General features: G+C 34.6%; 1 long non-coding RNA gene across 1 annotated transcript; it reads right to left on the reverse strand.

Moving 5' to 3' along the window:
- Positions 1–6,953: 6,953 nt before the first annotated feature.
- On the reverse strand, positions 6,954–13,995 carry LOC125246127. Its single transcript, XR_007179735.1, has 3 exons — positions 12,013–13,995; positions 11,745–11,903; positions 6,954–11,631 (listed from the first exon to the last, which is right to left on the reverse strand). It is a non-coding gene; the product is annotated as an uncharacterized LOC125246127 (long non-coding RNA).
- Positions 13,996–14,562: the final 567 nt, after the last annotated feature.

Genomic DNA, 14,562 nt, shown 5'->3' on the forward strand with positions numbered 1-14,562 from the left:
TATTTTTATGAATTTTTAAAATATGTCTGTATAGTAAAATAAATAGTATTGGTCATGAATTTGACATAATTATTAAAGAATGGAAGTCAGTTAAAACAAATGAAAATCGCCACAATTGGTACTTGGGAAGATGTAGAACATGAATCTGGTGGAGTTTGAAGAAAAACAAGTTGATTTCATACTTTTTATGAATTTTTAAAATATGTCTGTATAGTAAAATAAACAGTATTGGTCATTAATTTGACATAATTATTAAAGAAGGAAGTCGTTAAAACACATGAAAATCGCCACAATGGTACTTGGGAAGATGTAGAACATGAATCTGGTGGAGTTTGAAGAAAACAAGTTGATTTCATACTTTTTATGAATTTTTAAAATATCTGTAGAGTAAAATAAACAGTATTGGTCATGAATTTGACATAATTATTAAAGAATGAACAGTTAAAACACATGAAAATCGCCACATTGGTACTTGGGAAGATGTAGAACATGAATCTGGTGGAGTTTGAAGAAAACAAGTTGATTTCATACTTTTATGAATTTTTAAAATATGTCTGTATTGAGTGTTTCTGTGTACTTCTGTGTGTGTTGGTGATAATACAAGGGAAAGAGAGAGTTTATGGATAATATTTTAATGCACAATTGCAGTGTTTTATTAAGCTCTTACAGTGATTTTCTAGAGTGAAAGACGCTTCATATTTTGTGTGAAGTACAATAAATGTCATAAAACTCATCTGTATAGTTTTGGCCATCATTCGGACGGTACAACGGGCCTGTACTAATATAGTGGATAAAGACAAGAAGACAATATAAGTTATAACCGTAATTTAACTAAACTATACCTGTTATATCTCCATGCAGCATATATTCGCAGTTTATGACATTCTGACTCCGCCCTCTTAGGCCTTCAGCAGCTCATTTGCATTTAAAGGGACCACACAGCACGTTTTTGCTCAACCACTAAAAGTGTCAATTTTAACATGCAATAAAAAATAATCTGTGAGGTATTTTGAGCTAACACTTCACATACACACTCTGTGGACACCAGAGACTTATTTTACATCTTGTAAAATGGGGCATAATAGGTCCCCTTTAATATTGAACCGCTGTACTCACATGAACTGATTTAAATATGTTTTTAGTACGTTAATGGATCTTGAGAGAGCAAATGTCATTGCTGGCTATGCAGGCCTCACTAAGCCATCGGATTTCAACTAAAATATCTTAATTTGTGTTCTGAAGATGAACGAAGGTCTTACGGGTGTGAAGCGACATGAGGGTGAGTAATTAATGACATTATTTTAATTTTTGGGTGAACTAACCCTTTAAGCCACAACTGACTGTACTTACGTGAGATACTCCACACAATGGACATTTTGACAACCATGTGTGCATTTGACCATTTAGGCACGAAATACAAGTAGGCTACATGAGCTTGGTATCGGTCCGATAATGATACCAGTGTTGGTATCAGTGTGTCCCTATTTAAAACACTTAAATTACTTCAACTATGTAACAACTCAGTTTTTACCAACAATGTAAAATGTAACATTTCATCTCACTTAATCTGGTATACACTTTAATCCAGTGTGCCATTGGGCAGCGTTTTATAGCTATATAGCTCAATTCAAGTACACAGGATGGATCAAGGTTAAAACATAACCTAATATATACATAACTTTTCCTCATATAACAATGACTGTAAATAAGCAAATAGACTACAAAACCTTACAACTTAATAGCGCTGCTGGCTAACGTTAGCATGGTGTCTAACTAAAAATAACTCCTCAGCAATCAGATACAACTCACAAAAAGACTGTAATTAAGTACCAAAATGTAGACAACTTAAAAAAAGAAACATCACATAATGTAAATAAGTTGTCATAGTATATGAATATGTGAATAACTCAATTTTGACAGACTTCCCAAGTACCACTGTGGTGATTTTCATGTGTTTTAACTGTTCATTCTTTAATAATTATGTCAACTTCATGACCAGTACTGTTTATTTTACTATACAGAGATTACAGACATATTTTAAAAATTCATAAAAATATGAAATCAACTTGTTTTCTTCAAACTCCACCTGATTCATGTTCCACATCTTCCCAAGTACCAATGTGGCGATTTTCATGTGTTTTAACTGTTTGTTGAATAAGCAGATTTGCTGTTATTCATTAACAGATGTACAGTTACTTTTCCAGTTTGGTACTGTATTTGTGATACACCCATGAAATATTAGTTTTGGTATTAATATTTAATTATTAATGTATATTTGTATTTATTAATGTGACAAAAAGAGTTTATTGTACACCGAGTCATTAATTACCGCCTCTAAAGTTTTGAAAAAATACAACCGTTGCCGATAGAGGGAGACCGTTGTGGGTTGCTATGGTGATGCGCTAGTGTTTACCTCAGACGCTAGAGCTGCGCTTGAGGAAACCGCTTCAGTTTTCTTCTTGCTTTTATTTCTCCTGATAATTCAGATATATGTTCTTAGAAAGTGAAAATATGTGCCATTGTTAATATATAAAACATGGCAGTTCACATTTTCTGTGTTTAAACCGAGTAACTCGTTCGTGTTAGATGTTAGATGTGCTGAAGAAAGTAATTACAGGGTAAAATGATGGTCGATTGTTGTGATTGGTCAGTTCACATGTAAATAATACATTTTATTTTAATATGCTCTAATTTACAGATATAAAAATGACTCAGAAAGTGTATTTACTCAGACTCAGAGTGGTGTATATGTGTTTTGACAGTGACATTGATCATTTTTGTCCTTAAAGAATAATTTTAAAAGATAATAACAGTTAAGATAAAAGGTGTGTGAATAGTGTGTATTTTGTGACATTGATAATTATAAAGTGAAAATAATTTGATGTTAATAAACACAAGCTATGAGCTGTGCTTGAGGGAAGCCACTGAAGCATTTATTTCTCCTGATAATTCAGGGTTTTTGTAATCCATGCCTTAACATATTCAAAGCAAACAATTCCTTTGTTTTGTGTTGACATTTTAATATTTTAAAGTAACTGAACATCTGCCAATAAATATAAATATAAGGAGCAGTCATTGTGATCTCGCAAGATAAGCTTTAATGTTCTTATTTTGTACAATACATTTTCTGCTCCTTTTTTGCACTAAGGAAGATTTTTTAGGGGCACTACTATTTTCTGCTCCTATTTATAAAGGCCTGCAACCAAATGATCGCATTTTATGACCTTTTTGTTAGAGGTTATAAACCTACTGTATGAATCGCCCCTTAATGGCACTTTTGACAACATCATCATCAGTTTGACGGTTGGTCGCCGTGTTGATCACATAGTTGTCGAGCTTGATGTCACGGTGAAGACACCTCCATCAAGACAGTGCTTGGCTGCAATCACCACCTGGTACATCAAGCTATGAGCCTGTAATTCGTTCAGCTTTTCCCTGAGGATGAATCCGTACAGGTCTCTGCAGGACTCAGAATATTCCGGGATGAGGATGAGGATGTACCGATCTTCCTCCTCAAACCATTCCAGTATGTGCACAATAAAGGGGCTCAATGGAGGCCAATTCAACAAAAGTTTAGAGCCACTTCTGCAAATACAGGCTCAGAAACTCCAGGCTGGAGAAAAGTTTACATGGTTACATAAAAATAAAATGCTTTAATTTTAGAAGGATCATGTTTAAGTCAGGACTGTTTTAGTCATTGCAGAAATGCAATATTCAGCGTCATTTATTTATTGCATGAGATTTATTACATTTTAACTATTGTACAATGAAAATAAAACATTATCAGGCCACATGACAAGACTAGATCTCATGAGAGTAGAGATGATATTCTTTCAAATGTACCTTTCATTTATTTCTGTACATTTTTAATCCAGCCATAAATCAGGAGTGTGGAAGTTTCCACTTTTTGTCAGTAGGAATGGACACTAATGACTCTTCACCTCCACCATGAACAAGACCCTTCCTGATATCCTCAGCATCTTCTTGATCGCCAGTCTTATGGAATCGCAGAAAATAAAAAGATTTCAATTAATATTTAAAACCAATTAAAGTCTTTTGAAGAATTGTTGAAATGCATTTCATATCGATAACATTTCATTGTAAAACATTTGGTTCTGGTCGTCAAATTTAATTGACCAAGAAGCTTTCCAAGAGTGTTGATATACAGTAAGAGAGCAGCAGTAGGGCCCTATGAAAGCTGTTTTATTTAGCCCAAATTCGGTTTTATTTTATTTTTTTTTACTTTATAGCAATTAAAAATTGTCTAATTAATTGAAATCATGAAACATACAATTTAATAACAAATTTATTGAAAGATTAACAGAATTTTTTTTAGGGCCCTATGAAATATGCTTTTTTTTTTTTTTTTGCTATACAGACATATTTTAAAAATTCATAAGAATAAAAAATGTTTTCTTCAAAACTCCACCAGATTCTTTAATGTTCTTGATTTTTTGGGGCTAAATTATTTGACACTACATTTTTTCCCTGAGGATGAATCCATACAGGTCTCTGCAGGACTCCGAATATTCCAGGATGAGGAACTCCTCGAACCATTCCAGCATGTGCACAATAAAGGGGCTCAACGGAGGCCGATTCAACAGACGGTTTAGAGGTTTAGGTTTAGAGCCACTGCAAACCGGCCTGTTGTAAGCTTCTTGATGAATTTGATAAAGATGAAGAAGTTATTTTTGAAGTGCACTAGATGAAGGCACTGATCTATATGGTACAGTTGGTGAACATAAGAGTGATTTACCTGCTGGCCATCAGATCTCCGGATCCCTTTGCGCAAGTATCCTCGTCCAATATCCTCTTCCACGTCATAAAGTTCAGACAGTGGAACTGTGAAAATGTCCCAAAAAACATGTTAATATATGAGATTCATCGTCTTACATGACCTGGAGTCTCTTTATAATCATACTTTAAACAGGGAATCAGGAAAATAATCCTAAATGGATCAAAAGTACTACATTCATCATCACGTTACTTTGGGAATGGCAGATGAAGGATCTTAACCAGGTTGGATCTTCACTTTCCTTTGAAGCAGCACCTGGAGATTCTGGAAATGACGGAAGAAGATCAGTCAGATCCAGAAAATCCATTGGATCATTAAGAGATGGACCCGGCTGTGGATCCGCTGAATCTGTGTCCAACGGAGGCTGTAGATCAGCTTCTTTATTGCCTCGACGTTTCACATCCAGAGCGTTTCTGAAGAATGAAAAGAAGCGACTCTTCATGCTTTTGGGCTGTTTTTCTGAAGAAAAAGATTTCTAGTTACGTTTGGAAAACTTGTTCACCTGTCGAGCTGTTCTCATCGCTGCTACAGTACGAGAGAGTTCGCTAGTTCTCGCCATGAAGCTCAATAAAGACTCACAGTGTTTCCTCAGGAGAAAGTCTCTGCATTGATGGGATTCTCACTGAACTGATGGACGATAAAAGACACGAGCTCGAGCGACTGTACTGCGGCCACAGGCGCGGAGCTCCAGATATCCTCCTGACTCCCAGCTATGGAGTTTTGTCCTCTGTAGAGGACATTATATTTTAGTCAATTTCTCTGGGATCATACGTCACCGTTTTAATTCTGGATGTCCTGTAAAGAGCACATTCATGGCTTTTCAGAGACCATGATCACTTCCTCTCCTTGGTCTTTATGGCGGACATTAATTAATTTAGTGATCAAATTTAACACCCTTTTGGAAATATAATATTTTGTTATAGTATCAATTAAATCTGACTATTTTTCAAATTGTTTGTAATAAATCAACATGTCAGGAAAATGATATGGAGTTTCAAATCAAAATACGACTTTGTTACAAAACGACCACTGTTGAGGACTCCAGGACTTAAATCATGTTTATCATGCATTTTGAGACACAAGTAAATGGGGAAAGAAATTACCATGAAATATTAGATGATATCATAAAAATTCATCAACCTAAAAATTGATTGGTTAAAAAAATCCCGTTGTTTTTGCCTTTTCATGTTTATTCATGTCTTTTAATTTAAAAAAAATGCATCCTGGTGTCTACTACAGAGGACAGCATAACGTATGAATAATTTTACAAAAATGTTATTTTTTAATCTAAAGTTAAGAAAATTCATCTTTATGCAAATCATAAGTGAATTTCGTGAGCGACAACCAATAGAGTGAAGACTGTCGGTGGAGCTCACATCCCCATCTCCAGTGCAGGCGAGACAGACGGGCATTTCACTGTTTTATATCATTCAGCTGTAACCACATACATGGATTTAATAAAATGATCTGAACTTGTTATTCAGGAAGAATCCTGAAAACAGACACTATATAATGGTTTCCACACTTCATTAAGCAGCACAGCCAATTCAACTGTGACAAAGATCAGAAAAACATAAAATCTCTGAAACTGAAAATATCGTAACAGCGTGTGGAATGTGTATATCTTTTTATAACATTTAATGTTATTATCATGTATGATTATTTTTATTCTGCATTTTACATGTTATGCTTTAGGGTTCAGATTTCATCATAAAATATTTGTCCTCTAGTTTGCATGGTCACATAAAAATAAAGACACTTTAACTTAGAAGAGTCATGAAAACAGTCATTGCAGAAATGCAATTCGGTTGTTAAGTCTCATACCACAAGAAAACAACAAATGGTGCTATATACACACACGATGTGGTGTAATACTACAAAAAATATAACCTAACCATAACCATAATACTTTTATCTCCATACCAAAATCCCAGATGGCCAGACAGTGATTCATCTTTTATAAATCGTTAAAATATTAATATCAGTGACGCTGTGAGCACGGAGACTGTTTTGTAGATTTTAAACTTTTTACTTTAAAAATGTTAAATGTTTATTATGAAGAAATAGCGCTCATAAACGTCTGTGGAGATGGCATTCTCAAGTGAAACGAGTCGAGGCTTGGACCCAGTGATGGCGTTCCTTACGTCACGTTCAGCAAACTCGGTTTTATTTTTTTAAGACTCCATGCGCTTGTTGTCTTTTGACTTCTTCCGGTTTGTATCTCTACAGCGGTCTTACGTATTTATGAATAAACTGCTGATTTTAAAATCTTCCTGGTCTACTGACATTTGTTAAGACATCTGCTTTAGACATTACAATGCTCACGATAACTTTAACTCTACAACAAGTAAATTCACTTCACCAGCTAATTATTCTTCAGCAGTGATGCCATAGAAATGTACAGAGCTACCGCAAAAACGGAAGTTCAAGACAATTTCATAAAGATGGCGGCGCGCTTGTTTCTCTGCCGAATAAGGTCTGTACAATTTAATAACAAATTAAAATTAACAAAAAAATAATTTTTAGGGCCCTATGAAATAATACATTTTCTTTCTTTCTTTTTTTTTTTTTTGGCAATACAGACACATTTTAAAAACTCATAAAAATATGAAATCAACTTGTTTTCTTCAAACTCCACCAGATTCATGTTCTACATCTTCCCATGTACCACTGTGGCGATTTTCATGTGTTTTAACGACTTCCTTCTTTAATAATTATGTCAAATTCATGACCAATACTGTTTATTTTGGTATACTGACATATTTTAAAAATTCATAAAAATATGAAATCAACTTGTTTTCTTCAAACTCCACCAGATTCATGTTCTTCATCTTCCCAAGTACGACTGTGGCGATTTTCATGTGATTTAACTGTTCATTCTTTAATAATTATGTCAAATTCATGACCAATACTGTTTATTTTACTATACAGACATATTTTAAAAATTCATAAAAATATGAAATCAACTTGTTTTCTTCAAACTCCACCTGATTCATGTTCTACATCTTCCCAAGTACCAATGTGGCGATTTTCATGTGTTTTAACGACTTACTTCTTTAATAATTATGTCAAATTCATGACCAGTACTATTTATTTTGCTATACAGACATATTTTAAAAATTCATAAAAATATGAAATCAACTTGTTTTCTTCAAACTCCACCTGATTCATGTTCTACATCTTCCCAAGTACCAATGTGGCGATTTTCATGTGTTTTAACGACTTACTTCTTTAATAATTATGTCAAATTCATGACCAGTACTATTTATTTTGCTATACAGACATATTTTAAAAATTCATAAAAATATGAAATCAACTTGTTTTCTTCAAACTCCACCTGATTCATGTTCTACATCTTCCCAAGTACCAATGTGGCGATTTTCATGTGTTTTAACGACTTACTTCTTTAATAATTATGTCAAATTCATGACCAGTACTATTTATTTTGCTATACAGACATATTTTAAAAATTCATAAAAATATGAAATCAACTTGTTTTCTTCAAACTCCACCTGATTCATGTTCTACATCTTCCCAAGTACAAATGTGGTGATTTTCATGTGTTTTAACTGTTTGTTGAATAAGCAGATTTGCTGTTATTCATTAACAGATGTACAGTTACTTTTCCAGTTTGGTACTGTATTTGTGATGCACCCATGAAATGTTTGTTTTGGTATTAATATTTAATTATTAATGTATATTTTTATTTATTTATTTATTTATTTATTTATGTGACAAAAAGAGTTTATTGTACACCGAGTCATTAATTACCGCCACTAAAGTTTTGAAAAAATACAACCGTTGCCAATAGAGGGAGACCGTTGTTCGTTGCTATGGTGATCGTGTTTGTTACCTCAGACGCTAGAGCTGCGCTAGAGGAAACCACTTCAGTTTTCTTCTTGCTTTTATTTCTCCTGATAATTCAGATATATGTTCTTAGAAAGTGAAAATATGTGCCATTGTTAATATATAAAACATGGCGGTTCACATTTTCTGCGTTTAAACCGAGTAACTCGTTCGTGTTAGATGTTAGGTGTGCTGAAGAAAGTAATTACAGGGTAAAATGATGGTCGATTGTTGTGATTGGTCAGTTCACATGTAAATAATACATTTTATTTTAATATGCTCTAATTTACAGACATAAAAATGTCTCAGAAAGTGTATTTGATTATATTTGTTCAGACTTGATCATTTTTAAAATATTTTAAGATATTATTTTAAAAGATAATAGGGTTGTTGACGTGATGTGGCATTTTCACTGTCATACATGACAAAAATAATATAATTAGTATTGACATAATTTAAAATGCAGTAAATGGTTAAGCATTTCTTTGTTTTACATGGACCTGTTGTTGAAAAAAACTGCTTTCATTATTAGAGAAGCCAAATCTCAAAATTGTCCTATGTTGTGACTGTCTCAAGCATGGCTCAATAAATTACAACTTTTAGAAATTAAAAAGAAAAGCATAAAAATGTTAATAAATACCTCAGGCATATTTTTACAAGTGTCTATTTTAGTAAATGGCAATAAAAGCGTACAATCTTGTTACATGTTGTCACAGAAAACGATGTCCTCTGGTGTGACGCCATATCCTGATATTAAATAGGGCAATTTCACAGACAAATTTAATTATTTAAGGGACCCAATTCAAGATCATGTTACTGAAGCACATGGTTCGCTTTTGTCTCAGAATTGTACAAATAACTTTTTTGGAAGCACTGTAAAAGGGTTAGGTTTTGTTGTCCTTTAGTGTGACACCCCTAAATTATATTTTGTTAATAAAAAATGTATGTTAAACTACATAATCATGGAAAATTAAGCAAATGTGTCTTGCTAAGTGCTAATGACAGGTTAGCTACGAATAGCAAAGTCATGAACTGACTCAAGAGGCTGAAACATCGTGTGGAGTGACAGATAATATCACCTTTTCTGTCACACCAGAGGACAAGGTCTCTTTAAAAAGTTAAGTAAGATTAAATAAGATTGTTCAACAGCTTTTTATTAAATGCAATAGTTACATTGAATACAATTTTTTTTCTTATGATTTGCAGAAAATTTGTACTGTTATAAAGTGTCATGAAAATAAGCATAAAATGTGATACTACTTTGTTTTTGAGAGAAAGAATTGAGGGGGAGAAATGACTGGGAGGGAGGAAGTATAGGGAGAAAACGAACAGGGAACATGGAAGAGAGGAGATCCTAGAGAACGACGCAAAGTAAAAATCAAAATGATGCCATGAAAAGAGCAGCTATATACTTACAAAATGTGATTTTTAAAAACATGGTTGATGATGTAACAAAATGAAATGTTATTTCTTCTTTAACTAACGCTCCAAAAATCTTGTTTTAATATAATTAATCTTAATGTAATTAAGATATTTGCTCTGTCAAAGAGTCACTGTTGTTTTTTTTTTAAATAAACAAAATTGGTGATATTGTTTGTATCAAAATTAAATGTTCTTTCTTCTTTGACATTCAAGGTTAAATAAAAATAATTTCATGTAATACCCCTCACTCTCTTTAATTAAATAACTACCATTTCTGTCCTTTAGTGTACCGATGTCCTATGGTGTGACACACTTAAAAGAACTGCAGATTTGTCTTCATCTCAAGATATCTTAAAAACAACAGTTGAGTATTGCAGTAGAGGAGATTTAATCACTCGTCCTAAAATGGTATGATTTTCACAGTTTTGAAAAGATGACGGCAAAGTTTGTCTCGTATTTATTGAAAATGTCCAACAAGTCGTGGGGGGAAAATAATGTTTTTCCTAATTTCATAATAAATAATAGCACCATATGAAAATAAGTGTCTAACAATGAAGATAAATCTCTCATGCTATTTGTATATTATTGAATATTAATTTTTGCTGTCACACCATTGGACACATTTACGGTACAGTTCAGTAAAAATGTGCTAAACAGTGAAAGAACTGATAAAGTTGTTGACCCCTCATATTTTCTCAAACATCAGACTTCGCACTACAAACATGTATTTTCTCTTCAAAAACCTGTAAAGATACACGTCCGACTGCAGCTTGGGTGGGGAGACAACTAGAGCAGCGAAAATGTTCATTTTGACTTAATTTATGATTCTCACAGTGTTGTTCTTTATGAAATAAATATTATGTTATCACAAGTTGTTAAATATATTACCTTTTGTTAAAGAAATGCTTTGAAATGGGAAGTTTTAAACGTCATTGCGGGCGATGAACACTTGGCGCCACTCTTAGCCTGAGACTGGCACACACGCACATCCTGATCATTTATGTTTGGAAGTTTTCACATTGGTTAATTTTTAAACCAGTGCAAATTGTTCTTTGTCTTCAGAAAGATGTGGTAACGTTATTCACTAACGTTTCACATGGATCGTGCTTAACTCAAATGCCATAATTAATACAAGACACCATCATGCCAAACTTGCATTATTAAAGCAGCAATAAACTTATTCAACCAAATAAAAAGATGTCCGGATCGCACCACAAAAACTAAACTGAGCGACGCTCAACGGCGACCCAACTTTGGCCGAGCGTCTCCTTGGTGTGTCAGGGCCCTTAAACTAAGCTGAAGGACCCTGACTCTCTGCTCTTTCCTCACTCCGGCTGACATAGAGAATCTGCTGAATGGATAAATGTGAGGAAAAGTTGAAGCACATGACATCACTGCTTGGACAGTTTCTGTCATCATCTGCCTTACCTCTGATGTCATTCTACCTGACTCCTAAATGGCTCCGGACATTCGTTCCTGCCGAAACCATTCATGCTGCAGGATGTCCTCCATGGTCGCTCTCTCCGCTGGATTGAGAGCCAGGCACCATGTGATCAACTCCTGAAATTCTGTAAGGTGTCACAAGAGTGACGGTTAGTCAGGTATGTTCTGTACGTCCACAAACTAACGTTGATACTCAATACTAATCCTCAATGTTATTGGTAGTTAACTGTTCTCTGACCTGCGGAGACTCTGGAGTCAAAACTCAGGCGGCCATCTTCCTTTCTCAGGGGGTTACAGCTGCACACCGTTCTGTGCATCATAATCCCCAGAGACCAGACGGTGGTTGGCTTGGCCTCATATTCAAAATCCGCAAAATATTCAGGAGGGCAGGCGAATCCTGTTCATTAAAAAGAAAGAGATGTTCAGTACAAATCTCCATCTTCACAAATCTACTCTTAGCTAGTATTGGAGCTAATCACAATAGTAACACAATAAAACCGACTCACCAATGAACTGCCCGTATTGCCACTTTCGGCGACTTCACCATCAGTTTGACGGTTCGTCGCCATGTTGATCACGTAGTTGTCGAGCTTGATGTCACGGTGAAGACACCTCCATCAAGACAGTGCTTGGCTGCAAACACCACCTAGTACATCAAGCTACAAGCCTGTTACCGCCATCTATTGTTATATCACGCATCTTGCGGCTTTACAGTTTATCGAGAAGAGATCTTCTGATTATGTAAAGGACAGGAGTGGGTTCACACTGCATGAATTGATTAGTAAAGGTTACGCTTAATTTATAAACAAATGATTAAAACGCTGTCTTTGTCGTAGACTTCAAGCACATACAGGTGAATAATAGCCTTTTTAAATTGATTGATCTGCTTTATTGCAGTCTATATCAAATGTATGCAAACTATTTTATTACAGTGCTGACCAGCCTAGTCTAATCTGTCCCGCCAGTTTTATAATGAACCTAATTCACTAACGCGGTGTTTTGCGTCATAATATTGGCAAAGCATCCGTCAATTGAACAGAAAACAAAATCGCGATATAGTTTAGTGCACTTATGAGTTTATCCTGCATTTTTCTGTGTATCCAATTTAAGTTCCGGCGACTTCAACGAGGGTGGTATTAATTTGGCAGGGGGTCGAAATTCGCCACAACACCCTGTTCGGTTTAAGTGCATGTCCGGTTCCAGAATCAAATCATCGAGGGTGCTTCTTAAATAAGTGAGGGTGCTATAGTAAAGTGCAGATGTAATGTGTAAACAACGGCTCCACCATAACAGGATTAGCAATGTACAGTGAGACATTTAAGATTTTAAGTCATTTTACAAATAATTGGAATAGAATTAAAAAAATATTGATACAAAAATTATAATATTTTTCTAGTCTGCATTTACATTGCTTATTATTATTCTTATTATTACATATTTTTGTCCCGTGTTATGGTTATGGTAGCAATTTTGAGCATGAATCCTGCATTTATATGTAGAAATCACTTCTGAAACTGCAGAGTGCAATTGGTGGTCAGTCCTCTCATAGCATGAAAAACAAAACTTATATTAAAATTCTGAATGTATTATATATAAAGCATGCAAAGAGAGTCAGTGTGAGATATAGGCTACATTTGAGGAGGCCTATTGTATCTTTTGATATATTACAATGATATATTTACAAAATAAAACAGTACGCTTTGAAATTGTAATTGTAGTGCATTGCTTTGTTTTAAACCCCAAACATATTACTTAAACATTGTTCATTAACAATTATCCAGTTATTTGTAATAAGCTGTCATTAAAAAAAAAAAAAAAAAAAAAAATTAAAAGTAGTTTCAATGTAGCTAGCTACTTTTTGATAGTAACTTGTAGTATAGCTAACTACTTTTTCAAAAGGGTAGCTTGAATGTAGTTTAACTACTTTAATATATGAGTAGCTTGTAGCTTGTCAAACTACATTTTCAGAGTAGCTTCCCCAACACTGTGGATCAAAAGTACTACATTCATCATCACGTTACTTTGGGAATGGCAGATGAAGGATCAGACAATACTGCGTGTGTTTAAATACACAGACTTACTAGACAAACTAGACTCTGGTGTGAAACACTCAGTGGAAGAGCAAGAAAAGGTCAAATACTCACGGGGAGATGGTCCCGGGCAAGAGACGGCTCTTAACCAGGATGGATCTTCTCTTTCCTTTGAAGCAGCACCTGGAGATTCTGGAAATGACGGAAGAAGATCAGTCAGATCCAGAAAATCCATTGGATCATTGAGAGATGGACCCGGCTGTGGATCCGCTGAATCTGTGTCCAACGGAGGCTGTAGATCGGCTTCTTTATTGCCTCGACGTTTCACATCCAGAGCGTTTCTGAAGAATGAAAAGAAGCGACTCTTCATGCTTTTGGGCTGTTTTTCTGAAGAAAAAGAAAGTGATTTCTAGTTACGTTTGGAAAACATATTCACCTGTCGAGCTGTTCTCCATCGCTGCTACAGTACGAGAGAGTTCGCTAGTTCTCGCCATGAAGCTCTGTAAAGACTCACAGTGTTTCCTCAGGAGAAAGTCTCTGCATTGATGGGATTCTCACTGAACTGATGGACGATAAAAGACACGAGCTCGAGCGACTGTACTGCGGCCACAGGCGCGGAGCTCCAGATATCCTCCTGACTCCCAGCTATGGAGTTTTGTCCTCTGTAGAGGAAATTATATTTTAGTCAGTTTCTCTGAGACCGTACAGAACTACTTATACATCTAGAGCAAAAAGAAAAAAATAACATTTCAGCAATCAAAAAGCATAAACATAAGTCCAATTAATTGAAATCATGAAACTTAAACAGTTTAATAACAATTTATTAAAAGCTTGATAAAAAATGTAATTTTTTTGGGACCCTAAAAAAAAAAATCCATTTTATTTTTTACCAAATTCTGTTTTAAGTTTTCTGAATTCCATTTTAATGCTTTAATTAGATTAATTTTTCTTTAATAATCATATGGCATTAAACAAACTTTTTGTCAAACTAAGTGCTGCATAACAGAGCCTTACTGTTAAAATTAC

This window comes from Megalobrama amblycephala, linkage group LG14, assembly GCF_018812025.1.
Source record: "Megalobrama amblycephala isolate DHTTF-2021 linkage group LG14, ASM1881202v1, whole genome shotgun sequence".
Lineage (NCBI taxonomy): Eukaryota > Metazoa > Chordata > Actinopteri > Cypriniformes > Xenocyprididae > Megalobrama > Megalobrama amblycephala.